This window comes from Salvelinus alpinus, chromosome 1 (assembly GCF_045679555.1).
Source record: "Salvelinus alpinus chromosome 1, SLU_Salpinus.1, whole genome shotgun sequence".
Lineage (NCBI taxonomy): Eukaryota > Metazoa > Chordata > Actinopteri > Salmoniformes > Salmonidae > Salvelinus > Salvelinus alpinus.
This window is the reverse complement of record NC_092086.1, coordinates 49,626,009-49,653,698: the sequence shown is the minus strand read 5'-3', so window position 1 is coordinate 49,653,698 and position 27,690 is coordinate 49,626,009. Positions and strand designations below refer to the sequence as shown.

Genomic DNA, 27,690 nt, shown 5'->3' with positions numbered 1-27,690 from the left:
AGGCCTACTTATAATACAGTGTGTATCAATAAAATACAAATATACATAATTGTTTTATGTCATTATCATAAAAGCTACAGGAGAGGACTTTTTTAAGAAGAGACCATGATGCTGAAGGTAAGTAAAGTAAATCAACATCAGGTCATATCTAGTGCCATTGAACACACACACACACACACACACACACACACACACACACACACACACACACAAAGAGAGGGAGAGAGAGTAAGCTTACATTAAATATCTTGCCTTTCACATAATGAATACAAGCATGCACACAATCCAACACAGCCAGCCCCATGCATGCACTTCTCAGCCCCAGTGCCAGACTGTATGCCAGACAAGGAGGCAAGGCTGTCACTGGCAGGCGATTCAGTGGAAATTCCACAACATCTGTTTGTTATCGCACAATGGGGCACGGCGGTGGGGCACGGGCGACGAGGGCAGACGAGGCAGAAGCTAAATGGAGAATCTGCTACTGTTGGACTGAATGCCAGGGGAGGAACGAGGTGGACACAGGAAGGGTACAGCCAGGGTGGGTAACAGAGGTTTGGAACCTTAGGGGGGTTGCCACTTGCCACATAGGTTTAGAGGTTTTGGGGTTGCCATGTATTGGGGTTTTGCGGTTTTGGGGACAATGCAGGCAGGGGTGGAGATTGGGAAGACACCAGAGAGGGTGAGGGGACAATGGCTTGGTAACTATAGTTTATTGTTTACTCTCTGCAGATGGATGCTTCCATCTGACAACTGTCAGTCATCTCTGTCGAGGGCAGTGGAGCTATGTTCTGGCTGGTCACCAGTGAGACCCTCCCTGAGATGGGCGTGGTTGAACCATGTTTAGGAGGTTAAGTAGGAGTGTGCATGGGGACACTGCTGGATCAGAGGGGGTAGCTGTGGGTTGTTGCTGGTCTGCACAGATGGCATGTGTTATAGGAGTGTGTGTGAGTGTGCTCTTGCGTGCTTGTGTGTGTGTGTGTGTGATAGGGTTGGATGATGCCACAGTCACATGGGCAGCAGTAATTGGCCTCCATATTGACCAGTTTGCAGTGCTGGGGGGCGGGCAGTCTCCCAGCTGGACCTGTCAGACGGCATCCCATCCACCTCACTGATCACCCCCCTGACGACCTCTCCACTATCTTCCTTTCCTCTTTTCTCCATCCCTCCTGTCCTCCAGCACCTCTCCTTTCATCTCCTGTCTTCTCCTCCTTTCTTCTCCTCCCTTTCCTATTCTCCCTTACCCTTCACCACCTGTCCTTTCCACTCCTCTCCTCAGCTCTACCATCTCAACTCTCCTCCTAGTCCTCTTCCACCTGTCCTCTACCCACTCTCCACTCCTTAGTGTTCAGTTACATGTAGGTCACTAACAATAATTTAAACAACATGTAATTAATGTTCCATGTATTACTGGACTAATACCGACGTCTCAGCTCTCTGAATACAGACAGGTTGAAGGTTTGCTATGAGCAGTCTGAAGGCTCATCCCCAGCTAGAGGAAGCCATGCCCAGCCTTGGCAGCCGGGAGTCTCCAGGTACGTAGCGAGTCTCTCCATCGTCTCTCCTTCACTCTTATCAGCCAGGAAACATGGAGAGTTGGCACACACACCCTGGGAAAAGGGTGGGAACAACAGGGGGTCGGAAACACACACGCAACCCTTCCCCTCGGCACAGACATGGGAGCCGATGCTGTCGCTAGGGATTCTGGGATGGCTGGCTGGCTCTGGGAGAGAGATGGGAGGACTACAGGAAAACAGTGCAGATGCAATAACTTAACAACAGGCCCACATGCTGTTTTACCTTCTGAGAGAGAGAGAGAGAGAAGAGGGGAGACATAGCTGGCAGAATGATACAAAGTCTTGTGCCAAGCAAAGTGCACATGGGAATAGGTGTGTGTGCGCTCTACATATGCATGTCAATGTATGTATGTGTGTGTGTTTCAGAGAGTGTTCATGTGAATATGGCCACCGAGTTGCGCTATGTGTGTAGGAGTGAGTGTGTGTGTGTTTGCACTAGTGCATCTGTATGTATGCTGTGTGTGCATGTGCAGGAAGGGGGAGAGGAGGGGGTGAGTGCACGTTTAAATTCTGTGACATCTGTTCATTACAAGTAGAGTGTGTTTATTTTTATACAGCGAGCCACAAGCAGAGAGCTCAATTGGCACCTCTGGTTAATGTAGCAGCCTGCCTCTACTGCACAGCAAATTAAATATTTAGTGGCAGACAGAAAGAATGAAGAAAGAGGCAAGGACGAAGGGAAAGAACGAGAGAAATGATAAGATAATATGTGACAAAAATGCACACACACAAACGCGGATAAGCATTGCCACGCGCACTCAAAGTCCCTGTTCTAACTGAATTAAGCAAGGAACAGAGTCTGACAAATCAAGAAGTCACTCTAACACACTCCCACATGAGCAGTATGATGTGATGTGACAGGACATACATTACGGTTTGTGGTGAAAACAGGCCAGGGTGAACTGAAACAGGACAAAGCACGGAAAAGACTAAACTATAGTTTGTGTTCTTGATTTGATTTCAAATGATCATTCACATTCACACTCATTTGCATGTGACTGATGCTCAACAGAGACAGACACTACAATGAACTGGGCCTCTCCTACCTGCTTCTTCCAGCTACAGGCCTTACCTATAGGTGGATAGGAGCTGTTTGAATTGATGCCCCTCTGCAGACTGGGGGACTGGAGAGAGGCCTGCTTGGCATGACTGAGGCTGATGCAAACACCAACCACACCAGACAAACAATGTGGGAGTTGGGGCATCTCTCCCTAGCTTGGTCCAGAACACACTCACTGACGGTGTGTGTGTGTGTATGTATGCGCAAGTACTCACGTGTGTGTGTGTAATGATGGGGTACATCAATGGGGTTCTCTCCCTCCACTCAGGCCCCATCTACTCTAAGGATCCTCTGGCCCCCCCCCCTGCCCAGTCCCACTCTCCTCCTCCCATGGGATGACCTGCTCTGGAATGCCGCTCAAGGGGAAGAATCTCGCTGCAGGCACTCAATATGTTGCATGTGTCTGAGAGAAAGAGGAACAGAGAGAGAGAGAGAGAGAGAGAGAGAGAGAGAGAGACAACATGAGAAAGAAGGATGATGAAGAAGAAGAGGGGTTATGATACAGGTAGTACCCTTAAAGGACAATAATTAGGATTGGGACGATACCAGTATCGCGATACTCGTTAGTATTGTGGCAAGGAAACAAAACAGGAAGCAGATGTAACTTCTTTAGGAAAACAGCCATAATGTTGTCATCCAGAGTCACATCACATGGTAGTAAACTGTAGCAGCAGCATATGTGATTAGTTAAAAGGGTTAGTGCAAAAAGGGTCAATGCAGACAGTTAACCAAATAGCTACAGTTGAAGTCGGAAGTTTACATACATCTTAGCCAAAAACATTTAAACTCAGTTTTTCACTATTCCTGACATTTAATCCTAGTAAAAAATCCCTGTCTTAGGTCAGTTAGGATCACCACTTTATTTTAAGAATGTGAAATGTCAGAATAATAGTAGAGAGAATTATTTATTTCAGCTTATTTCTTTCATCACATTCCCAGTGGGTCAAAAGTTTACATACAATCAATTAGTATTTAGTAGCATTGCATTAACATTGTTTAACTTGGGTCAAACGTTTTGGGTAGCCTTCCACAAGCTTCCCACAATAAGTTGGGTGAATTTTGGCCCATTCCTCCTGAATGAGCTGGTGTAACTGAGTCAGGTTTTTAGGCCTCCTTGCTCGCACATGCTTTTTCAGTTCTGCCCACACATTTTCTATAGGATTGAGGTCAGGGCTTTGCGATGGCCACTCCAATACCTTGACTTTGTTGTCCTTAAGCCATTTTGCCACAACTTTGGAAGTATGCTTGGGGTCATTGTCCATTTGGAAGACCCATTTGCGACCAAGCTTTAAACTTCCTGACTGATGTCTTGAGATGTTGCTTCAATATATCCACATAATTTTCCTACCACATGATGCCATCTATTTTGTGAAGAGCACCAGTCCCTCCTGCAGCAAAGCACCCCCACAACATGATGCTGCCACCCCCATGCTTCACAGTTGGGATGGTGTTCTTCGGCTTGCAAGCCTCCCCCTTTTTCCTCCAAACATAACGATGATCATTATGGCCAAACTCTTCTATTTTTGTTTCATCAGACCAGAGGACATTTCTCCAAAAAGTATGATCTTTGTCCCCATGTGCAGTTGCAAACTGTAGTCTGGCTTTTTTATGGAGGTTTTGGAGCAGTGGCTTCTTCCTTGCTGAGCGGCCTTTCAGGTTATGTCAATATAGGACACGGTTTACTGTGGATATAGATACTTTTGTACCTGTTTCCTCCAGCATCTTTACAAGGTCCTTTGCTGTTGTTCTGGGATTGATTTGCACTTTTTTGCACCAAAGTACATTTATCTCTAGGATACAGAACACGTCTCCTTCCTGAGCAGTATGACGGCTGCGTGGTCCCATGGTGTTTATACTTGCGTACTATTGTTTGTACAGATGAACGTGGTACCTTCAGGCATATGGATATTTTTCCCAATGATGAACCAGACTTGTGGAGGTCTACAATTTCTTTTCTGAGGTCTTGGCTGATTTCTTTTGAATTTCCCATGATGTCAAGCAAAGAGGCACTGAGTTTGAAGGTATGCCTTGAAATACATCCACAGGTACACCTCCAATTGACTCAAATTATGTCAATTAGCCTATCAGAAGCTTCTAAAGCCACGCCATAATTTTCTGGAATTTTACAAGCTGTTTAAAGGCACAGTCAACTTAGTGTATGTAAACTTCTGACCCACTGGAATTGTGATACAGTGAAAGAATCTGTCTGTAAACAATTGTTGGAAAAATTACTTGTGTCATGCACAAAGTAGATGTCCTAACCGACTTGCCAAAACTATAGTTTGTTAACAAGAAATGTGTGGAGTGGTTGAAAAACAAGTTTTAATGACTCCAACCTAAGTGTATGCAAACTTCCGACTTCAACTGTAACTGGACTAACTATTTAGCAGTCTTATGGCTTAGGGACAGAAGCTGTTCAGGGTCCTGTTGGTTCCAGACTTGGTGCATCGGTACCGCTTGCTGTGCAGTAGAAGAGAAAACAGTCTATGACTTGGGTGGCTAAAGTATTTGACCATTTTTAAGGTCCTCCTCTGACACCACCTTGTATAGAGGTCCTGGATGGCAGGGAGGCGTTGTCGTGCCTTCTTCACAACTGTGTTGGTGTGTGTGGACCATGAAAATTCCTTAGTGATGTTGACACCGAGGAACTTGAAGCTCTCGACCCGTTTCACTACAACCCCGCCGATGTGGAATGGGGCGTGTTCGGCCCTCTATTTGCTGTAGTCCACGATCAGCTCATTTGTCTTGCTAACATTGAGGGAGAAGTTGTTGTCCTGGCACTACACTGCCAGGCCACTGACCTCCTCCCTATAGGCTGTCTCATCGTCGCCGGTGATCAGGCCAACCACGTGGTGTCGTCAGTAAACCTAACAATGGTGTTGGAGTCGTGCGTGGCCATACGTGGGTGAACAGGGAGTACAGGAGGGTACTAAGCACGTACCCCTGAGGGTCCCTGTGTTGAGGGTCTGCGTGGCGGATGTGTTGTTGCCTACCCTCACCGCCTGGGGACAGCCTGTCAAGAAGTCCAGGATCCAGTTGCAGGCAGAGGTGTTCAGCCCCAGTGCTTAGTGATGAGCTTGGAGGGCATTATGCTGTTGAATGCTGAGCTGAACAGCATTCTCACATAGTGTATTCGGAAAGTATTCAGACCCCTTGACATTTTCTACATTTTGCTACGTTACAGCCTTATTCTAAAATGGATTACATTTTTCCCCCCTTATCAATCTACACACAATACCCCATAATGACAAAGCAAAAACAGGTTTTGAGAAATGTTTGCAAATTTATTAAAAAAAAATAAAAAAATACTGCATTTACATAAGCATTCAGACCCTTTAATCAGTACTTTGTTGAAGCACCTTTGGCAGCAATTACTGCCTCGAGTCTTCTTGGGTATGACGCTACAAGCTTTGCACATCTGTATTTGGGTATTTTCTCCCATTCTTCTCCTCAGATCCTCACAAGCTTTGTGAGGTCTGATGGGGAGCGTCGCTGCACAGCTATTTTCAGGTCTGTTCGACCAGGTTCAAGTCCGGGCTCTGGCTGTGCCACTCAAGGACATTCAGATACTTGCCCCCGAAGCCTCTCCTGCATTGTCTTGGTTGTGTGCTTAGGGTCGTTGTCCTGTTGGAAGGTGAACCTTCACCCCAGTCTGAGGTTCTGAGCGCTCTGGAGCCAGTTTTCATCAAGGATCTCTCTGTACTTTGCTCCCTTCCTCTTTCCCTCGATCCTGACTAGTCTCCCTGCCACTGAAAAACATCCCCACAGCATGATGCCGCCAACCACCATGCTTCACCGTAGGAATTGTGCTAGGTTTCCTCCAGACGTGACGCTTGGCATTCAGGCCAAAGAGTTAAATCTTGGTTTCATCAGCCCAGATAATCTTGTTTCTCATTGCCCGAGAGTCCTTTAGGTGTCTTTTGAAAACTCCAAATGTGCCTTTTAATGAGGAGTGACTTCCGTCTGGCCACTCTACCATTAAGGCCTGATTGGTGGAGTGCTGCAGAGATGGTTGTCCTTCTGGAAGGTTCTCCCATTGCCACATAGGAACTCTGGAGCGCTGTCAGAGTGACCATCAGTTCTTGTCACCTCCTTGACCAAGGCTCTTCTCCTCCTGATTGCTCAGTTTGGCCGGGCGGCCAGCTCTAGGAAGAGTCTTGGTGTTTCCAAACTTTTTCATTTAAGAATGATGGAGGCCACTGTATTCTTGGGGACCTTCAATGCTGTAGACATTTTTGAGTACCCTTCCCAAGATCTGTGCCTCAACACAATCTTGTCTCGGAGCTCTACGGACCATTCCTTCGACCTCATGACTTGGTTTTTGCTCTGACATGCACTGTCAACTGTGGGATCTTATATAGACAGGTGTGTGCTTTTCCAAATCATGTCCAATCAATTGAATTTACTACAGGTGGACTCAAATCAAGTTGTAGAAACATCTCAAGGATGAGCAGTGGAAACAGGATGCAGCTCAATTTCGAGTCTCATAGCAAAGGGTCTGCATAAGGTATTTTTAATACATTTGCAAACATTTCTAAAAACCTGTTTTTACTTTGAATATGGGGTATTGTGTGTTGAATGATGAATGATGAGGATTTGTTTTTATTTAATCCATTTTAGAATAAGGCTGTAACGTAACAAAATGTGGAAAAGGGGAAGGGGTCTGAATACTATCCAAATGCAGTGTAGGTGTTCATCTTGTCCAGGTGGGAGAGGGCAGTGTGGAGTGCAATAGAGAATGCATCATCTTTGGATCTGTTGGGGCGGTATGCAAATTCTAGTGGGTCCAGGGTGTCTGGGATGAGTGTGTTGATGTGAGCCATGATCAGTCTTCCAAAGCATTTCATGGCTACAGATGTGAGTGCTACGGCGTAATGGTCATTTAGACAGGTTACCTTGACATTGTTGGGCACAGGGACTGTGGTGGTTTGCTGGAAACATGTAGGTATTACGGAATGGGTCAGTGAGAGGTTGAAAATGTCAGTGAAGACACTTGCCAGCTGGTCAGCACATTCTCTGAGTACATGTCCTGGTAATCCGCCTGGCCTTGTGGCCTTGTGAATATTAACCTGTTTAAAGGTCTTACTCACATCGGCTATGAAGAGCGAGATCACACAGTCGTCTGGAACAGCTGGTGTTCTCATGCATGGTTCAGTGTTGCTTGCCTCGAAGCAATTATAGAAGTCATTTAGCTTGTCTGGTAGGCTCGCATCACTGGGCAGCTCGTGGCTGGGTTTCCCTTTGTAATCCGTGATCGTTTGCAAGCGCTGCCACAGTGTCGGAGTCAGAGGTCGTAGCGGGATTTCCTATAAGCGTCTGGATTAGTGTCCTGCAGCTCTAGCCTCCAGCAGGTTTTTAAAGGACCAATGGGTTTGGTCTGCTTCGTGTTTTTATTTTTGCCATGGAAAAAATAATGCCATACTAGTATCGTCACAGCCCTAAATATAATATACATATATTCCTTACCTGATCAAATTACTAGATTAAAGGATTAAATTGATTAGATTAAAAGGGTTAAGACTTCACAGTGGCAAGCTCCAAGAATCCAAGGACCATCGTAACATGTTAATACACCTGATGTGTGTTGGGGTAATATTAAAGAAGACATTAGCATCCATCATTCACACAAGCAAGGCACCACTGAATTCATGCTCCCTCTTGCTCTCTTCTCACCCCACCCACACACTCACACACCTCCCACTTTCTCTCTGTAAATCAAAACAGGGCACAACTCACAACCTGGAACTTCCCTCCCCACTCTCTCTGTTAACTTTTCTCCCGCCATTGTGTCTCTACTGCCAGCCAGGACAGGAAATAGAAATGGCTTGAGAGGATGATGTGGAGACGAGGATTGACACCCCATCTCCCTGCAGCCCTTCTCTTCTTCAGAAGGCCAGATTAAGAGATTAGAGAGCAAGGCGAAGCGGTAAAGCTGTCTAATTCTCACCCAGACACAGAGAGCTAAACTAGCTAAACTACCCGGAGCCCCATGGACCCTCTCTGCACAGCGACATCTGTGATGGGATAGAGCATGTCCCCTTTACTCTCCAGGGTAGCAGGGAACCAACAGCCTTCGTCCTCAATGCATTACTATCATGGGAACTTTGGTGTCTTATTGTCAGTTTGCTCTTTCAGACTGGTCCTGGTTTCTTTGACCCAAGCCAGCACCATGGGCTGAATAATTGTGTTGTCCTATAGAACATTCATGTCGGTGGGATATTTGCACATAAATTCAGGTTATGTGAGTGAGTGCATTTCAAGTTATGATTCAATGTGATTTGGCCCCATGTCAGTTGAGTAGGCATACACACTGATGATGACTGAACAACCAAAACCTTTCTAGTTTTGCTCTTGTTACCTCAATGAATAAACCAGCATAAAATAACTTTGAAAATGTATTTTTTTTTCAAATGCAGACCCTACTGAATCAGTTGAGTATGTCAGCTCACAATAAAATAAATATTGGTATAATGTTGGTATAGTATTGAATTGTCCTAATGGAGACATGCATATCAATTATGCGAGGAAGTACAGAGATGTATTTTGGCCGTTTGGGAAAGTAGAAAACAATGAGCTACCAGCATCATCGTCATGGGAACGAGATTCCCCAATAACACATAGTAACGCACACATATTTATCTGAACTCTTTGCACTTCAGAGACCAAAAGCTTGCCACCGCCATCCATCTCAGTAAGGGAAACGAGAGAAAAAGAGAGAGAAGGGGAAAGAGAGAGAGAGAGAGAGAGAGGGAGGAAAATAACAGTGGAATAGAGAAGGCATGATCTGGGTGCCTGCTCTCCAGGCGGCAGAGGACAATGCAAAGTTGGAAGAGTGGGAGGATGGTGCCAGGGGGGAATGGAGTGCCACATGGTGCCCCCACGAGCAGGGCCAGTCTGGAGAGGGGTGGGGGGGTGCTTGTGTTTATGAGAGACGGACAGTGTGCATCTGTGTGCTTTCTGTGTTATGTATGTATGATAATGTTGTGCATGTATGTATGTGTGAGACGTGGGGTGGGGAGAGATGGTGGAGAGGGAGAGAGAGTCCCAGTTGCCGTTTGCATCTTAAATTCCTCAACATCTGTTCTGCCGAGCTCGGAAGTAGGAGCTGGTTATTTAAGTGTGTGAGTTTGTGTGTGTGTGTGTGTGTGTGTGTGTGTGTGTGTGTGTGTGTGTGTGTGTGTGTGTGTGTGTGTGTGTGTTTGTTCTGCGTTCTGCTACCGGACCTTTAATGTGAGGTAGACAGAGACTCATTTTCAACAATAACACCAGGTAATCTGTAGCGCTCTCAGACACGCCAAGAGAATACAAACAGTACCATTCAACACCGCGACACTGAGATCACCTCGGTAACAGAGTCCACAACCCCATTGACAGACATTAGACCAGAAACTGGAGTTCTTTTCTATGTATTGACTGATTATCTAATTTCTGTGCCTAAATCAACTGTTAAACACATTAGTGCGGTAGTGTGTAAGTCTATTTGTGTGTGAGCTAGAGTGGGTGAGAGACGCAACGATAGATGTGTGTGTACGTGAGTTCACATCTGTATGTGAAATTACGGGCAAAGTTTTAACCATGAAATATTCAGCTGCTGTGTGTGCTGTCTCCTGAGTGACTGTGACAGGGAGAGTTCCTGCCATGTTCACACACAAATGCACACACACACACACACACACTAACCGAGTGAGCCAACTCTGGGCAAATCTTATGCCACCTCAACACCAGACCTCTGCCAAACAGACCCAGTGTCAAATCCATACCCTCCACATGCCAACCCTATGCCACACACACGCCAACCTCATGCCCCCTTAATGGCAGTCCTATATCAATCCTATGCCAGAGCACCCACCACCACCCCTCCTCTCTCCCAATCTGGTATGTGCGTATGTAAATCACTTGTTCTGTGGGAGTTTAAGACACCTGACTATCTGTACGGAGCTGAGAAGGTCAAAAGTCACTAGTGAGCTTGGATTCCAGGCAGATCAGATGTGTCGTTCTGTTCTCCTTCAGTGGAGGCAATTAGCCCTGAAACCTCCACTGAAGCTCTAGTAAATCCCTCATTTCAGGGTTCAGCTTCCTGCTGCTGTCACCCGCTTCCCGCTCAATCTCTGTCTGTCTGTCACTCCATCTCCCACCAATCCTCTCGCCCCTCTCTCTCGGTCTCTCTCTCGCTCCTGATGCCTGCTGGCACTTTGGAAGCAGTGCCCCTCCAATCCCTGTGCCCCCCTCCCCCTCCTCTGGATGCCAGCCGACGGCCCTCAGTGTGGCATGCCATCTGCTGCACCCCCCCACCACCCCCACCCCGCAGACAGCTACCCACAATTCCCCTCTGCCTTAGCCCCGCGCTGCAGCAGAACAGGAGGCTTTCGCACAGATCACTTCACCCCTGATGCCCCCGCCAGAAATGAGGGGTGCTGGGGGGGGGGCACGCACGCACAAAATTCTCAAGCTTACACTCTCTCTTTCTTACACACAGTCTCTCACCCGCACAAACACACATGCGCACAAAACACACTTTTATATTGTACCCCATACATATTAAAACAGTGAAACAGGCCGCATACATGACTCCATTTTGCAAAGCTGCATGAAACATGCACACACATGCTGCACTTGGGTCGTCCACGAGAAGGATTTGAGTGTGATTTGTGATGGGGATTTTGATTGTGATCTGGATCTTTCTGTTATTTAGATTCGGTAGGGCCGAGAGAGAGAGAAAGAGAAAGAGAGAGAGGGAGGCTGGTCTTCCATCCATCTTGTGTGGGTAAGGAGCCTCGCGGCTGGCACTCTATCCATCAGTGATCGCAACATTAACTCTCTGGATCAGAACCAACATCCCCACATTCTCTACGTCTTTACACCCTTCTCTCTCTCTCTTCTCTTCTCGTTTTTCTTTATCACCCCTTTTATGAATTGATCGTCTTTACTCTTTTTTTCCTCACTCATCTTCTGCCTATATGTCCCCTCTTCTCCTCCTCTCTTCTTCTCCCACCCTGCATCTCCTCCTCTGCTCTCATCTCCTCCCTGCTTCTCTCCTCTCTTTGTCTCTCCCAGTTGATGTTAATAATTTAACTCCTGAGCTGCTGCAGACCTGGCTCCTCTCCAGGCCTCTGATTGTAGATGTGTGTATGTATGAGTGTGTGGCCGGGCATGTGTGTGTGATGTGCAAAAGAGAGAGAGACATGGGGTGGGGAAGGAGAGAGGCAGAGAGAGAGAGAGAGAGAGAGAGAGAGAGAAAGAAGAGAGATTAGGGTATGTTAGGTTGTGTGCGTGTGTGCGTGCATGGGGCCAGGGGTTTACAGTGACTTGCGAAAGTATTCACCCCCCTTGGCATTTTTCCTATTTTGTTGCCTTACAACCTGAAATTCAAATAGATTTTTTGGGGGGGTTGTATAATTTGATTTACATAGCATGCCTACCACTTTGAAAATGCAAAATATATTTTATTGTGAAACAAACAAGAAATAAGACAAAAAAACAGAACTTGAGCGTGCATAACTATTCACCCCCCCAAAGTTAATACTTTGTAGAGCCACCATTCTTCAAGGCAAAACTGCTCCAGCTCCTTCAAGTTGGATGGGTTCCGCTGGTGTACAGCAATCTTTAAGTCATACCACAGATTCTCAATTGGATTGAGGTCTGGGCTTTGACAAGGCCATTCCAAGACATTTAAATGTTTCCCCTTAAACCACCCGACAATTACCCTTAGCAGTATGCTTAGGGTCATTGTCCTGCTGGAAGGTGAACCTCCGTCCCAGTCTTAAATCTGGAAGACTGAAACAGGTTTCCCTCAAGAATTTCCCTATATTTAGCGCTATCCATCATTCCTTCAATTCTGACCAGTTTCCCAGTCCCTGCCGATGAAAAACATCCCCACAGCATGATGCTGCCACCACCATGCTTCACTGTGGGGATGTGGTTCTCGGGGTGATGAGAAGTGTTGGGTTTGCGCCAGACATAACATTTTCCTTGATGGCCAAAAAGCTAAATTTTAGTCTCATCTGACCGGAGTACCTTCTTCCATATGTTTGGGGTGTCTCCCACATGCATGTTTTCTTTAAGCAATGGCTTTTTTTCTGGCCACTCTTCTGTAAAGCCCAGCTCTGTGGAGGGTACGGCTTAAAGTGGTCCTATGGACAGATACTTCAATCTCCGCTGTGGAGCTTTGCAGCTCCTTCAGGGTTATCTTTGGTCTCTTTGTTGCCTCTCTGATTAATGCTCTCCTTGCCTAGTCCATGAGTTTTTTGGGGCGGCCCTCTCTTGGCAGGTTTGTTGTGGTGGCATATTCTTTCCATTTTTTATAATGGATTTAAATGGTGCTCCGTGGGATGTGCAAAGTTTCAGATATTTTTTATAACCCAACCCTGATCTGTACTTCTCCACAACTTTGTCCCTGACCTGTTTGGACAGCTCCTTGGTCTTCATGCTGCCGCTTGCTTGGTGGTGCACCTTGCTTAGTGGTGTTGCAGACTCTGGGGCCTTTCAGAACAGATATATATATATATATACACACTGAGATCATGTGACAGATCATGTGACACTTAAATAAAGTCCACCTGTGTGCAATCTAACTAATTATGTGACTTCTGAAGGTAATTGGTTGCATCAGATCTTATTTAGGGGCTTCATAGCAAAGGGGGTGAATACATACAGTTGAAGTCGGAAGTTTACAAACTTAGGTTGAAGTTGTTAAAACTAGTTTTTCCAACCACACCACAAATTTCTTGTTAACAAACTATAGTTTTGGCAAGTCAGTTAGGACATCTACTTTGTACATGACAAGTAATTTTTCCAACAATTGTTTACAGATAGATTATTTCACTGTATCACAATTCCAGTGGGTCAGAAGTTTACATACACTAAGTTGACTGTGCTTTAAAACAGCTTGGAAAATTCCAGAAAATGATGTCATGGCTTTAGAAGCTTCTGATAAGCTAATTGACATAATTTGAGTCAATTGGAGGTGTACCTGTGGATGTATTTCAAGGCCTACCTTCAAACTCAGTGCCTCTTTGCTTGACATTGTGGGAAAAATCTAAAGAAATCATCCAAGACCTCAGAAAAAGAATTGTAGACCTCCACAAGTCTGGTTCATCCTTGGGAGAAATTTCCAAACACCTGAAGGTACCATGTTCATCTGTACAAACAATAGTACGCAAGTATAAACACCATGGGACCACGCAGCCATCATACCGCTCAGGAAGGAGATGTGTTCTGTCTCCTAGAGATGAATGTACTATGGTGCGAAAAGTGCAAATCAATCCCAGAACAGCAGCAACGGACCTTTTGAAGATGCTGGTGGAAACAGGTACAAAATAATCTATATCCACAGTAAAACGAGTCCTATATCGACATAACCTGAAAGGCCGCTCAGCAAGGAAGAAGCCACTGCTCCAAAACCCCATAAAAAAAAAGCCAGACTACGGTTTGCAACTGCACATGGGGACAAAGATCATACTTTTTGGAGAAATGTCCTCTGGTCTGAAGAAACAAAATTTGAACTGTTTGGCCATAATGACCATCGTTATGTTTGGAGGAAAAAGGGGGAGGCTTGCAAGCCGAAGAACACCATCCAAACCGTGAAGCACGGGGGTGGCAGCTCATGCTGTGGGGGTGGTTTGTTGCAGGAGGGACTAGTGCACTTCACAAAATAGATGGCATCATGATGGGACATTATGTGTCTATATTGAAGCAACATCTCAAGACATCAGTCAGGAAGTTAAAGCTTGGTCGCAAATGGGTCTTCCAAATGGACAATGACCCCAAGCATACTTCCAAAGTTGTGGCAAAATGGCTTATGTCCATTACCTGAAATCCCCCCAAAAATCAATTTAAATTACAGGTTGTAATGCAACAAAATAGGAAAAACGCCAAGGGGGATGAATACTTTTGCAAGGCACTGTACCTCCTTACAGTTCCACCTGGTCACTTTGAGGCGCCTCTCTTGGTCACTGCATCTCTATGTTCTGTCATTGGAGGGAATCAGAGCAGGCATTCCTGCATGCTTCCTCTGATTGGACACGGACAGTAAGGGCTTCCACAAGAGTGAGTGGGCAGCAAGGCACGAGGAGGGATGATGCCAATATCAAATGAATGTCTAAAGCCCTGAGACTGCCCCATAGAGCGGTACAAAACCATAGCTAATTTCACATTGCATTATGGCCTGATATGCATAGTAAACCGATATGTGCAAGGTCACGCACTACACTACCATGTTTAAATTGAACCAGGCCCTTTCACACATACTGTACATAAAACAAAAACTAACCAATGGGTTCAGACACACCAAACCTGCACTGTCATTAATGTAAGAGCTGGAGGGAGGTCAGTGTACCAACAGACGGTGTATGTGTGTGTTTTCGCACGTTTGTGCATACCGGCATGGTGTGTGTACTGCCATGCACATGCGCTAGCTTCTAACTGCTAATATGTGTGTGCACCCATACGTGTATGAGTGGAGTGTGTGCATGCAAATGGGAGTGGAACACACACACACACACACACATATACACACACACACACACACACACACACACATATACACACTCCGTTGTGTTGACAGGTGGCTCCAGTAAAGAGGTGGTCCCTGAGCTGGGCTCTGCCTGTCTCTGGCTGAGAGAGAGAGAGAGGAATAAAAAGCTCCCAGCAGCTGTCGCCCTAATTCCTCTAACACGCTGCTTGTGCTCTGATTATAAAACAGATCTGGCCCCTCATTTACTCCTGACACCAGCTAATGCTCTATATCTCAATCACTCCGGCCCTGCTAGCCACTGCCCTGCCAGGACACACGCACTTACATGTTTATAGTATCAGCACATCGCACAAACCCAAATTACAAAACCATGTACATCATGTGAAGGAAAAGGCATCATCCTCAGATATCGACAGACTGATGCAGATTTTGATAGACACAAAGAACACACACACGCCTCCATAGAGTTCAGCCATATTAGAGTGATGACTCGGAGTGTTGGCTGAGCCACACCTCCTGGAGTTGAGCCCATTTGTCTACCCATAAGGCAACAGGGCAGGCTAGCATATGTACAGATGACCCCACTGGTGATCCACGGTCAGACTGCAATTGGTGAGACTGTGATTGGCTTAAAGGAAAATTTCACCGCTGCTCCATTAATATGTTACTAACATATCATATGTGTCATAAAATTTAGAATTTCCTCACAACATGCAAATACGAGCGTTTCTTCACTTCACCAGTAGAAACGGGACAGTTTACATTTCCTAGTTATAAGCATACCACAACATCCAGAATTCATAGCGATTTCAGGACATAGTACCGCCCCATGGATGTGTATCCAGTAGAAAATGTCTGTGTTTGTAGCCAGCACTGTCAGCCAGAGGATTTCAAAACAGATGGGGCTGTCTCAACTGATGTCGTTGAATGTTGAAAAGTGATGCTATTCCATAGACTTTCCCCTTCACTTCAAAGAGGATGGCATCAGAGCAGCAGAAAATAAGTCAAGCCGAGGTAACGTAGCTAACTTTACATGGATAACTAACGTTAGCTAGCGAGCAAACTACATTTGTTTGGCTGAACCAAAATCTAGCTAGCTAGCTTTCATAATATGCTGGCTAGACATTCCAAAGCACATCAATGTAGTTAGTCAGCTGCTATATGGCAATGTGAATTGTAACTTTGCAAGCTAACGTTAGCTTTGTTAGGTTACGTTAGCTAACAGTTAGAAAAATAGTTCACTACCTACCGCAGAGGTCAACGTGACTATATGTTCTATTTAGTGTCCGATCAAATCAACACCAAGCTCAGCACCAGTAACTAGTGTAAGACACTTTCTAAAATCTGACTAAAATCTACTCAATATTTCCATGTCTCCATGACGAGCAAATCAATATACTGAAGCGAGGAATAAACATGGTCAGTGTCTTGTTTTCATGGTTGGTGTGTTTACAAGTAGGCTACAACTTCTACTGTTGTTTTCTCTGTTGCAAGGCTTGAAGTCTCAATTGGAGAAAAGGAGGTATTAGTAAGGAGGGGATGGTGTTGGTGACTGACTGGCGTCTGTTGGGGATGGGTATTGTGTGTGAAGGTTAGAATGCATGATCTATTGATATGAGGGATGTGGGTGGATATAGTACCTTGTTTGAGTGTGTATTGATGGGGACAAAGTAGTCAAATGTTGGTTAAATCACCGACTACTAATCCTGTTGCTGATGTTGATGATGATCTTGACCCCAGTTTTAGTAGTACAGAGCTTGTAGACACATTAGATGAAAGCTTGGAATCAGCCTGGAATAAGCTCAACATCATCTGACTTTTAAACAAGCCAGGAAAGGGAAAGGGGGATACCTAGTCAGTTGTACAACTGACTGCATTCGACTGAAATGTGTCTTCCGCATTTAACCCACCCCTCTGAATCAGAGAGGTGCGGGGGGCTGCCATAATCAACCTCCACGTCTTCGGCGCCCGGGGAACATGAACTGCCTTGCTCAGGGGCAGAAGGACAGTTTTTTACATTGTCAGCTCAGGGATTAGATCCAGCAACCTTTCGGTTACTGGCCCAACGCTCTAACCACTAGGCTACCTGCACAGCCAACGGTATTTATGAAAGCTCAATACCCTCTTGAGAAGAAGAAAATCCCCAACACACTAAACTGTCAACTAGACAAGAGCTCCTCAAACTTTTCCCAACCTTGCAGTCAGTTCTTTGGCATAGAGGAGAGAGGCTGTTAATACACTATTCTAGCCTTTTCACTGTATAGTAGGCAGTTCTTGTCTACTCAACAGCACAACTGTAGGTGCTCATACACAACAATACACGACTATACTGTCTACAAGGCAAACCCCCCTCAAAGTTTTCACAAATAAAAAAACATACCAGTCTACTGTACCCTTTTTTTGTTTAAAGAACACGGTTGATTCTATGGCTACACATCCTCATGTTCAGTCTTTGTGTTTTACACATCCTCGTGTTCAGTCTTCATGTTTTACACATCCTCATGTTCAGTCTTCATGTTTTACACATCCTGGTGATCAGTCTTCATGTTTTACACATCCTAATGTTCAGTCTTCATGTTTTACACATCCTCGTGTTCAGTCTTCATGTTTTACACATCCTCGTGTTCAGTCTTCATGTTTTACACATCCTAATGTTCAGTCTTCATGTTTTACACATCCTCGTGTTCAGTCTTCATGTTTTACACATCCTCATGTTCAGTCTTCATGTTTTACACATCCTGGTGATCAGTCTTCATGTTTTACACATCCTAATGTTCAGTCTTCATGTTTTACACATCCTCGTGATCAGTCTTCGTGTTTTACACATCCTAATGTTCAGTCTTCGTGTTTTACACATCCTAATGTTCAGTCTTCATGTTTTACACACATCCTCATGTTCAGTCTTCATGTTTTACACACATCCTCATGTTCAGTCTTCATGTTTTACACATCCTCATGTTCAGTCTTCATGTTTTACACATCCTGGTGATCAGTCTTCATGTTTTACACATCCTAATGTTCAGTCTTCATGTTTTACACACATCCTCATGTTCAGTCTTCATGTTTTACACACATCCTCATGTTCAGTCTTCATGTTTTACACATCCTCATGTTCAGTCTTCATGTTTTACACACATCCTCATGTTCAGTCTTCATGTTTTACAAATCCTCATGTTCAGTCTTCATGTTTTACACACATCCTCATGTTCAGTCTTCATGTTTTACACATCCTCATGTTCAGTCTTCATGTTTTACACATCCTCATGTTCAGTCTTCATGTTTTACACATCCTCATGTTCAGTCTTCATGTTTTACACATCCTCGTGATCAGTCTTCATGTTTTACACATCCTAATGTTCAGTCTTCATGTTTTACACATCCTAATGTTCAGTCTTCATGTTTTACACATCCTAATGTTCAGTCTTCATGTTTTACACATCCTCGTGATCAGTCTTCATGTTTTACACATCCTAATGTTCCGTCTTCATGTTTTACACACATCCTCGTGATCCGTCTTCATGTTTTACACACATCCTCATGTTCAGTCTTCATGTTTTACACATCCTCATGTTCAGTCTTCATGTTTTACACATCCTGGTGATCAGTCTTCATGTCTTTCCAAGAGACTTGCAGTAGAAACAAATCTTCTGCAAGAGGTCCAAGCAGTGGGTGGGGAAGAAAGTGTACCAGAGGCTTGTCCACCTGGCTATGGAGTTCAGAAAGGACCAGACGGTTGTCTACAAGGAGCCTGAATCACAGCTCCCCAAACTCAACATCTCTGCCAACATTGGCACAGTGCCAAAGCCTGCTAAACCAGCTGCCATTACCCAACACAAGAAGAGGTTCACCAGCTGAAGAACATTCTGGAACCAACACGACATCCATATTCAGTTGGACTGATGTTATAGTATAATTATGAATGCCTATTATGCTCACCACTGCATTGTGATATAGATATTGCTAGCTGTTGTACATAATATTTTTTACAAGTGACTAAATGATTCCAGCTGCATCAGAAACCAATAAAGTGTTGACTTCAACTTCTGGATCAATTCATTGTGATATTCATGAAATGTACACTCTTAGAAAAAAAGGGTTCCAAAAAGGTTCTTCAGCTGTTTTTTAATTTAATTTTACCTTTATTTAACTAGGCAAGTCAGTAAAGAACAAATTCTTGTTTTCAATGACAGCCTAGGAACAGTGGGTTAACTGCCTTGTTCAGGGGCAGAACAACAGATTTTTACCTTGTCAGCTCAGGGATTTGATCTGGCAACCTTCCGGTTACTAGTCCAACGCTCTAACCACTAGGCTATTTTGTGCCCAATGGAAAAGAATGGTAAATAATCTATTGTGTCATTTTGGAGTCACTTTTATTGTAAATAGAATAGAATAGTTTCTAAACACTTCCACATGAATGTGGATGCTCCCATGATTACGGATATTCCTGAATGAATTGTGAATAATGATAAGTGAGAAAGTTAGACACACAAATATCATAGCCTTAAGACATGCCAACCTCTCACCATTACAATAACAGGAGAGATTAGCATTTTATATCATACCCCCAAGACATGCTAACCTCTCACCATTACAATAACAGGAGAGATTAGCATTTTATATCATACCCCTAAGACATGCTAACCTCTCACCATTACAATAACAGGAGAGATTAGCATTTTGGTATTTGTGCATCTAACTTTCTCACTCATCAATATTCACGATTCATTCAGGATTATCAGTAATAATGGTAGCATCCACATTTATATAGAAACGTTAAGAAACATATTGTATTCTTAATTATAATAAAAGAGACTCCAAAATGAAACAATACATTATTTACCATTCATTTATTTCTATTGGACAGTTGGCAAGCAGTGGGGGGAGGGAGGAAGGTCAGGTGCTGTGATGCGGCTAGCCCAGTAGGGGGCAGAGGTGTGAAGGCTGGGAGTAGTTGGAAGTCAAACCAGACCTTACCGTGTCACACTGCACACAATGTGTCACCACCCTCTGACAAAGAGTGGGAGAGAGGGATGGGAAAAGAAAGGATAGACTGCAAGTGTGTTTGTGTGTACTTGGCCTTCTCAGTGCTGATGTGTTGGTGTATGAATTGATGAAAGTATTCAAACGTTTGTTTGTAAATGAGTACAATGATATGTGTTGGTGTGACTGTGTGCATTGTATGTGTGTGTTAGATTGTTTGTATGTTCGACACAGCACATCTCTGGGTCTCGGTGTGTGTGTGTGTGTGTGTGTGTGTGTGTGTGTGTGTGTGTGTGTGAAATCCTGTTTTATTTCCTCTTTCTTCTCTATCCCCTGAATTTGTCTCCTGGGACTCACTTGGCATCACTCCTCACTTTTTATTCTCGCTCCGCAAACTGCTGCTGTCTGAGCACAAGCTGGCACACCACACACACACACACACTCCCTGGCACACACTAAAACACAGACACTTACTTAAGATCCCACCCATACACGTACAGATCTATACACACACACTCCCTGGCACACACTAAAACACAGACACTTACTTAAGATCCCACCCATACACGTACAGATCTATACACACACACTCTCTGGCACACACTAAAACACAGACACTTACTTAAGATCCCACACATACACGTACAGATCTACACACACACACACTTTCAATGTTAAACCACACACACTCATTCTTTCAAGCTCGCATCATAGATAAAGAACAAGCTGTATTTTGACATGCACTCTCCCAATACAAACACTATCAAATACAAGTTCCATCAAAGACATTAACAGAAATACACAGACATCTATGCAACTCCATGATGCGTGTACAGACTCTGAGGTAATACACACAAACAGTTCATCAGTGACAACAGCACATACAGAATCAGTACCACTCAGAATACCAATGGAGACAGATAGAACGTAAACACACACACACACACATATCCTGTAAAAAGGAGAAGGTTCCACACGTTCGCAAGCACACAAAAAAATAACTGTCACAAGTGCTCACACAGTCAGCCACACAAACACTCTCCCACAAACACGGACTGACAGGCAGACGAGAGAAACTTCAAAAAGCAACAAATAAATAAATAAAAAGACAAGTATGTTAGAGATGAATTAATAACAAGGAGAGAGAGATGCAAACAGGAAACAAGAGCAAGAGAGAGAGAGGGAGTGAAGACAGAGACAGCTGGGGAGGGTAGACCCCCATCTCACTTTCCTATTGAGCCTAATACCAATACTCACAGCTGTTGAAACTTAATAGACAGCAGGAACTACATTATTCACTGCATACACAACTAGCAGAAGCTCTAGTTAAACTGTATGTTTGAATGTGGGGTTGTGAGTACTGTAGGTACTGACTACATGTACCTGTGTGTATAGTATATGAAAGTGTACGTAAGTTTTGGCGACAGTATGAGTGTTTATGAGTGCTTCCTATTTCACCCGTTTTTTGAATTTCCTTCCCTCTCTCTTTTTTGGGGACGGGAGAGAGTAGTGTGATCGCAGTATGCAAATGAAATGGTTATTACCGCATTGCTCATCAAGCAGCGCGGAGCAGACATTAATAGGCTGATGAATATGCATGTGAATTTGTTAATTAAGTTAATTATTCTGCTGAAAATGCATTCATCTTCCAAGGACATCTTCCCCAGGATTCCAACCACCTCCTCTCATTAGTCATGTGATATTTTACACTGGGCCTGGCTGACGCCGGGACAAGTTGGGTCTAGGGTTAGGGGTCAGGGTGCAGCACACACTACATATAGCATGAGGCTTAAGTCTAGTTAATAACAGTAACGACATTCTCTGAAAGGAGAATAATGACCTCAGATCATTTGTTAGGTATTCAAAACTATGTTTTTCACATTCGGTCATGAGAGAGAGTTGAACTTGACCGATATATTTTATCAAAACATACACCTGCCTTTTGTGATCAGGTTTTCTCCTCTGTCTCTATTTCTCCTCCTCCCTCCATCTCTCCTGTCCATCTCTCCTCTTTTCCAGTCTGGTAATTCCCTTTCTCTCCTGGTTTTCCTCTAATTGCTTATTAAAACCCTCTTAAATGAACTTTTTGTGCCAACTTTCCAACACATTAATTAATTGTTGTAGCCAATTAAGTGTCGCTGTGCAAATGAGCTTCAGCACAAATGGTCCTGCAGGGCCACCCCCCCTTCCCCCCAACAGTCTGCCATCCCAGCAGCCCCTGCTCCCTTAAAGAGGCAGACCTGAGTGAGAAATAGAAAGTGGCAGAGCGATGGGTGACAACGGTCACTTTTATCCACCGGAAATGTGGGATTATGCAGTGACTTTATTTGGTCGATGGAGCTTTCTATTGACTAACCGTAGTCTTAACCAACCCCCCTCAAACAGTATGGACACTGATCGGTTTCTCTAATCTCTGTCTAGTGGTTCAACTAGCGATTCTGTTACTGTCTTTCTGTGGCTGTTACTCATTAGTGATAAAACAGTGAACAAGAAACTGTGGCACCATTTTGGCTGTGAACTATAAACTGAGGAGGATTAGTATTTGGTGTTAAAACAGCAATAAAGCACACTGCTGCAGCAGTAAAACATATATCACCAGAGGAATAAAGTCCGTGTTTTTCAAAGAGCCCATCAAATATGTAACCATAACTGGAACGACTGACACACAATTTTGTTGCAAAGATGGTGAGAAGAGACAGCTAATTAAACATTGTGCTTAACTTTCACCACACGGCCTGAGTTGAATTCATAATTCAAATATTTTTCAACGTTTATAATTGTGTCTTAGCCATGAGCGCCCTTCGCGGCGTTGGCAGAAAGCAGATGTTTATGGTTTTCAGGGATACAGTATTTTTCAACCTAACTTCCGTTTCCCCCGAAAAAAGGAAGTAAGGACTCCGCAACGTTCGGTTAAGCCATGAGAGGAGAGGTTCGTTGTAAGTGTTCAGACATTAATAAACAAAATGTTGCAATTTTGCTGTTCATGCAACTCTATATGGGCTTTGAACGTGACACGTGCTCAGCAGTGATGCCTGTTCCCTTCTCTGTGTTCCAGTGGTGTGTGTGTGTGTATCTGTGCGTGCGTGTGTGCGTATAACTATGTCTTAGCTCTGGGGCCGCAGGAGTCTGTCTCCGCTCCCTGAATTTACACAGCCTTGGATCAAAGAGCCTCAGTCATCAAACTGAACATCAAACTCTAGCAGGGCGCAGGGAGGCAACTGTGGCCCAGACACAAGCAAACACTCAGGAGGTACAACAAGCATAAGCAGAAAAATACACACACACACAAACACCATATTCCAGACGAACATATAAAAGTATCTTGGTCTACTGCTCTATGGGTACAAAACATGACTAGTGGTAGAATTAAGCAATAAGGCCGGGGGGTGTGGTATTGGCCATTATACCACGGCTAAGGGCTGTTCTTACGCACAACGCAACGCGGAGTGCCTGGATACAGCCTTTAGCCGTGGTATATTGGCCATTTACCACAAACCTCAGGAGGTGCTTTATTGCTATTATAAACTGGTTACCAACATAATTAGAGCAGTAAAAATACATGTTTTGTCATACCCGGGCTATATGGTCAGATATACCACAGCTGTCAGCCAATCAGCATTCAGGGCTCGAAACACCCGGTTTATAATATTTCTTATTCCTCCAGAACCATATAAAAAAGAAGCGTGTAGAACAAGCTGTGGGATGGAACCGATGGCAACAGTCAAAATGGAGGGTCTTAGCACAGACATAGTTCATGGGTTGTCTGGATGGGCTATACTGAGTATGAGAATCAAAATGGCAGGGTGCCACTTTTATGGGCATTCCCTGATTGATGGTAAAACCTTGTCTACCCCCGCTCCTCAATGTATTCCTCTTGTCTCGAAGACTTGGCACTGGCATGCCCACTACTTCTCCCGTGGCAGCTCCCCGTGGGCACATTCACTATCATATAAAGCCCCTATAGGACAGACACACACAAGCATGGGAACGCACAAACAGACATATATATGCGCGCACACACACACACAACCCTCTCAGTCACACACTCTGCGTTTGGGGCAGGTGAGCCCCCCACCATCACCACTCATAAAGGATCACTCACCCAGAGGGCTCAGCTGGGCCTGTGTCTGGCTGGTGGGGCAGGGGGTAAGCGTGTCTGTACGTGTGCCAAATGTAGAACTAGTCTGTGGGCAAAATAGGGCGCGAGGAGAACTCGACACCAACACACACAGCCTGCCATTAGACTGTTCAGCCCCGCCTCTACATTTGCCCCATTCTTTACTTCCTACTGTTCATTCGGCTACATGGGTTAGAATGATGTCCAGCGAAAACTAATTGGGGCTACTTAAGTTATTAGTTTAATCAAACAAACACATTGTAAAGCATAAAAACATTGAGCATGACATCCAGACCTACCCTCCAGGATGACACGCATTCACAATCTAATACTACTTCAGCATCGCATAAGATACAATACAACATGGGTTCACAAGCACAGTATTAACATACAACATGGGCTATCACCTCCCGGTCCCAGAAACGACATGACAAAGAAAGTGTGTCCGGATTCTCTTAACGTTTTCATTTCGACCAGTGATTCTAGCAACCATTTGTTCATAAGATGCCCCTTCCAGCATTAATTCTATCCACTGCTTCATAGTAGGAGTGGCATGGCCGTGGCATGGCCGTTCCAAAGTAGAAGAATCAATCTAGAAGCTGTAATGATACCATCAGTGATCAGTGAAAATTCCTCATTTGATACATTAGGTAATTATGTTGTCACCTAAGAGAGATATTATTGGTGAAACCGGGATTGTTGATTCTGACCATTCTCCCAAATGTTTCAGAATATCCTTCCAGAAACCTAGCTATGCATTCCTATATAGCCTGTTAAGATATCCCTGTGTTAAATTTACATTTCCAGCACAGATTATTGTCGATAAAACCCATTTTATGAAGCCTTGTTGGAGTCCAATATAACCTACTGTATGTAGTATCTTGTATTGAGTGACCTTCCCCCTGGCTTCCCTTATGTTCCTCCCTGAGTTAGACAAACTCTTTAACCAGGTATCATCCTCAATTTCACATGATGTCCAGCTACTTTTGAATTGCAACCAAATGTTTCAGTTTGTTTAAAATTACAGACAATCTATTATCGTTTCGGCCTTTGGTCCTCCTCTCATGACTGAGCATCCATAGCATGCTGTAGGTATTAATTGCGTACATGATGTACCATCTGCATTTACGTTGGGAGTCTATGGGATTTGGCCTACCCAAATGACGCACCTGTCAATTGCTTATGTAATGTGCTCTTGACGATTCAAGTGTTGTCTTTGTCGCGGTAAATAACACGGTTTCTCACGCTTCCCGCCTCATCAAAATGTACTAATGGCCGTGCTGCCCATAAAGTGCTGGACAGGACAAGGATATTTTTAGAAGAGAAATAGTCTGTGGTTACAACCGAATAAACCGTGTTACCGTCTGGATAAAATATAGGTAGGTCTAGGCTGGATTACGTTTAAGGTTTTTGCGCACCGTTTTTTATTGCTACCGAAATGGGTTTGGTGTCTCAGAATTGTCCGACGACTCTTTTCATGTGAGTGCCCCCAGTGCCCACACAGGAGGAATATGCGGAGCCGGCGTCTTCAACACAGTCCTTGCAACCTAATGTGCCAGTGCTACCCAGAAGACTAAACCCCATCCCTGTCCCTCAGGGTCCAAACATTGCCCTCCCTAGACTACGGAGGTCCCAACAGGTTGTCAACCTAAATTCGGAAGAGCGCGCAGGGTGTTTCTCATTCCCCTAGGACAAAGACGCGCAGCACCCTCCGTTGGACTGGTGGTAGTGAACGAGACCAGGCCTACTGAGACAGCCCATTGAATGTGAGACTGTGTTGACTGAGAAGAGACCCCGGTATAAGCGAAGGAGACGGAACAGGACATGGGTGTGTCCTTCTCCGCTCTCATATTTAAGCAAAACTGTTGCATGTATCTTCTCTTTTCTCAGTAGGCTAACATATTTAATTTGGCTACTTCAATATTGGAACTATATGAGCCTAATATTCAGATATCGATACTTTTGTTGAATGTGTCGTGGATTTGTCTAACCCCTTGCTATCTCTTCCACAGGGTATACCTACAGCACATTCAAGGCAAGGACAGAGACAGTCCAGCTCACCTGCCGCTTCACGGTCACAGTCAGTGGACACGAATGTACATCAACCTACTTTGAGTAACGGCCCAGCTCCAGGCTAACACTGAGCTGCAGCTAGCCTGGCATATCCAACACCTTATTCTGTCAGTGGACAACAGAACAAGACCTTGAGCGAACTCCCAGTAATCAGAACTGAAATAGAGGACATATCTCAATTTAAAGCAATGTACAGTTGAAGTCGGAAGTTTACATACACTTTAGCCAAATACATTTAAACTCAGTTTTTCACAGTTAATACATTTAACATTTAATCCGAGTAAAAATTCCCTGTTTTAGGTCAGTTAGGATCACCACTTTATTTTAAGAATGTGAAATGTCAGAATAATAGTTCAGATAATTATTTATTTCAGCTTTTATTTCTTTCATCACATTCCCAGTGGGTCAGAAGTTAACATACACTCAATTAGTATTTGGTAGCATTGCCTTTAAATTGTTTAACTTGGGTAAAACGTTTTGGGTAGCCTTCCACAAGCTTCCCACAATAAATTGGGTGAATTTTGGCCCATTCCTCCTGACAGAGCTGGTGTAACTTAGTGCTCACACACGCTTTTTCAGTTCTGCCCACAAATTTTCTATAGGATTGAGGTCAGGGCTTTGTGATGGCCACTCCAATACCTTGACTTTGTTGTCCTTAAGCCATTTTGCCACAAATTTGGAAGTATGCTTGGGGTCATTGTCTATTTGGAAGACCCATTTGCGACCAAGCTTTAAATTCCTGACTGATGTCTTGAGATGTTGCTTCAATATATCCACATAATTTTCCTCCCTCATGATGTCATCAATTTTGTGAAGTGCACCAGTCCCTCCTGCAGCAAAGCACCCCCACAACATGATGCTGCCACCCCTGTGCTTCATGGTTGGGATGGTGTTCTTTGGCTTGCTAGCCTCCCCCTTTTTCCTTCAAACATAACGATGGCCATTATGGTCAAACAGTTCTATTTTTGTTTCATCAGACCAGAGGACATTTCTCCAAAAAGTACGATCTTTGTCCCCATGTGTAGTTGCAAACCGTAGTCTGGCTTTTTTATGGCGGTTTTGGAGCAGTGGCTTCTTCCTTGCTGAGCGGCCTTTCAGGCTATGTCGATATAGGACTTGGTTTACTGTGGATATAGATACTTTTGTACCGGTTTCCTCCAGCATCTTCACAAGGTCCTTTGCTGTTGTTCTGGGATTGATTTGCACTTTTCGCACCATAGTACATTCATCTCTAGGAGACAGAACGCATCTCCTTCCTGAGCGGTATGACGGCTCCCAAGGATGAACCAGACTTGTGGAGGTCCAAAAAAAATATCTGAGGTCTTGGCTGATTTCTTTTGATTTTCCATGATGTCAAGCAAAGAGGCACTGAGTTTTAAGGTAGGTCTTGAAATACATCCACAGGTACAATTGA

At 44.3% G+C, this 27,690-nt stretch overlaps 1 long non-coding RNA gene across 1 annotated transcript; it reads left to right on the top strand.

Moving 5' to 3' along the window:
* Window positions 1-15,704: 15,704 nt before the first annotated feature.
* Window positions 15,705-19,146, top strand: LOC139578938 (uncharacterized). Its single transcript, XR_011675649.1, has 2 exons — window positions 15,705-16,120; window positions 18,730-19,146. It is a non-coding gene; the product is annotated as an uncharacterized lncRNA (long non-coding RNA).
* Window positions 19,147-27,690: the final 8,544 nt, after the last annotated feature.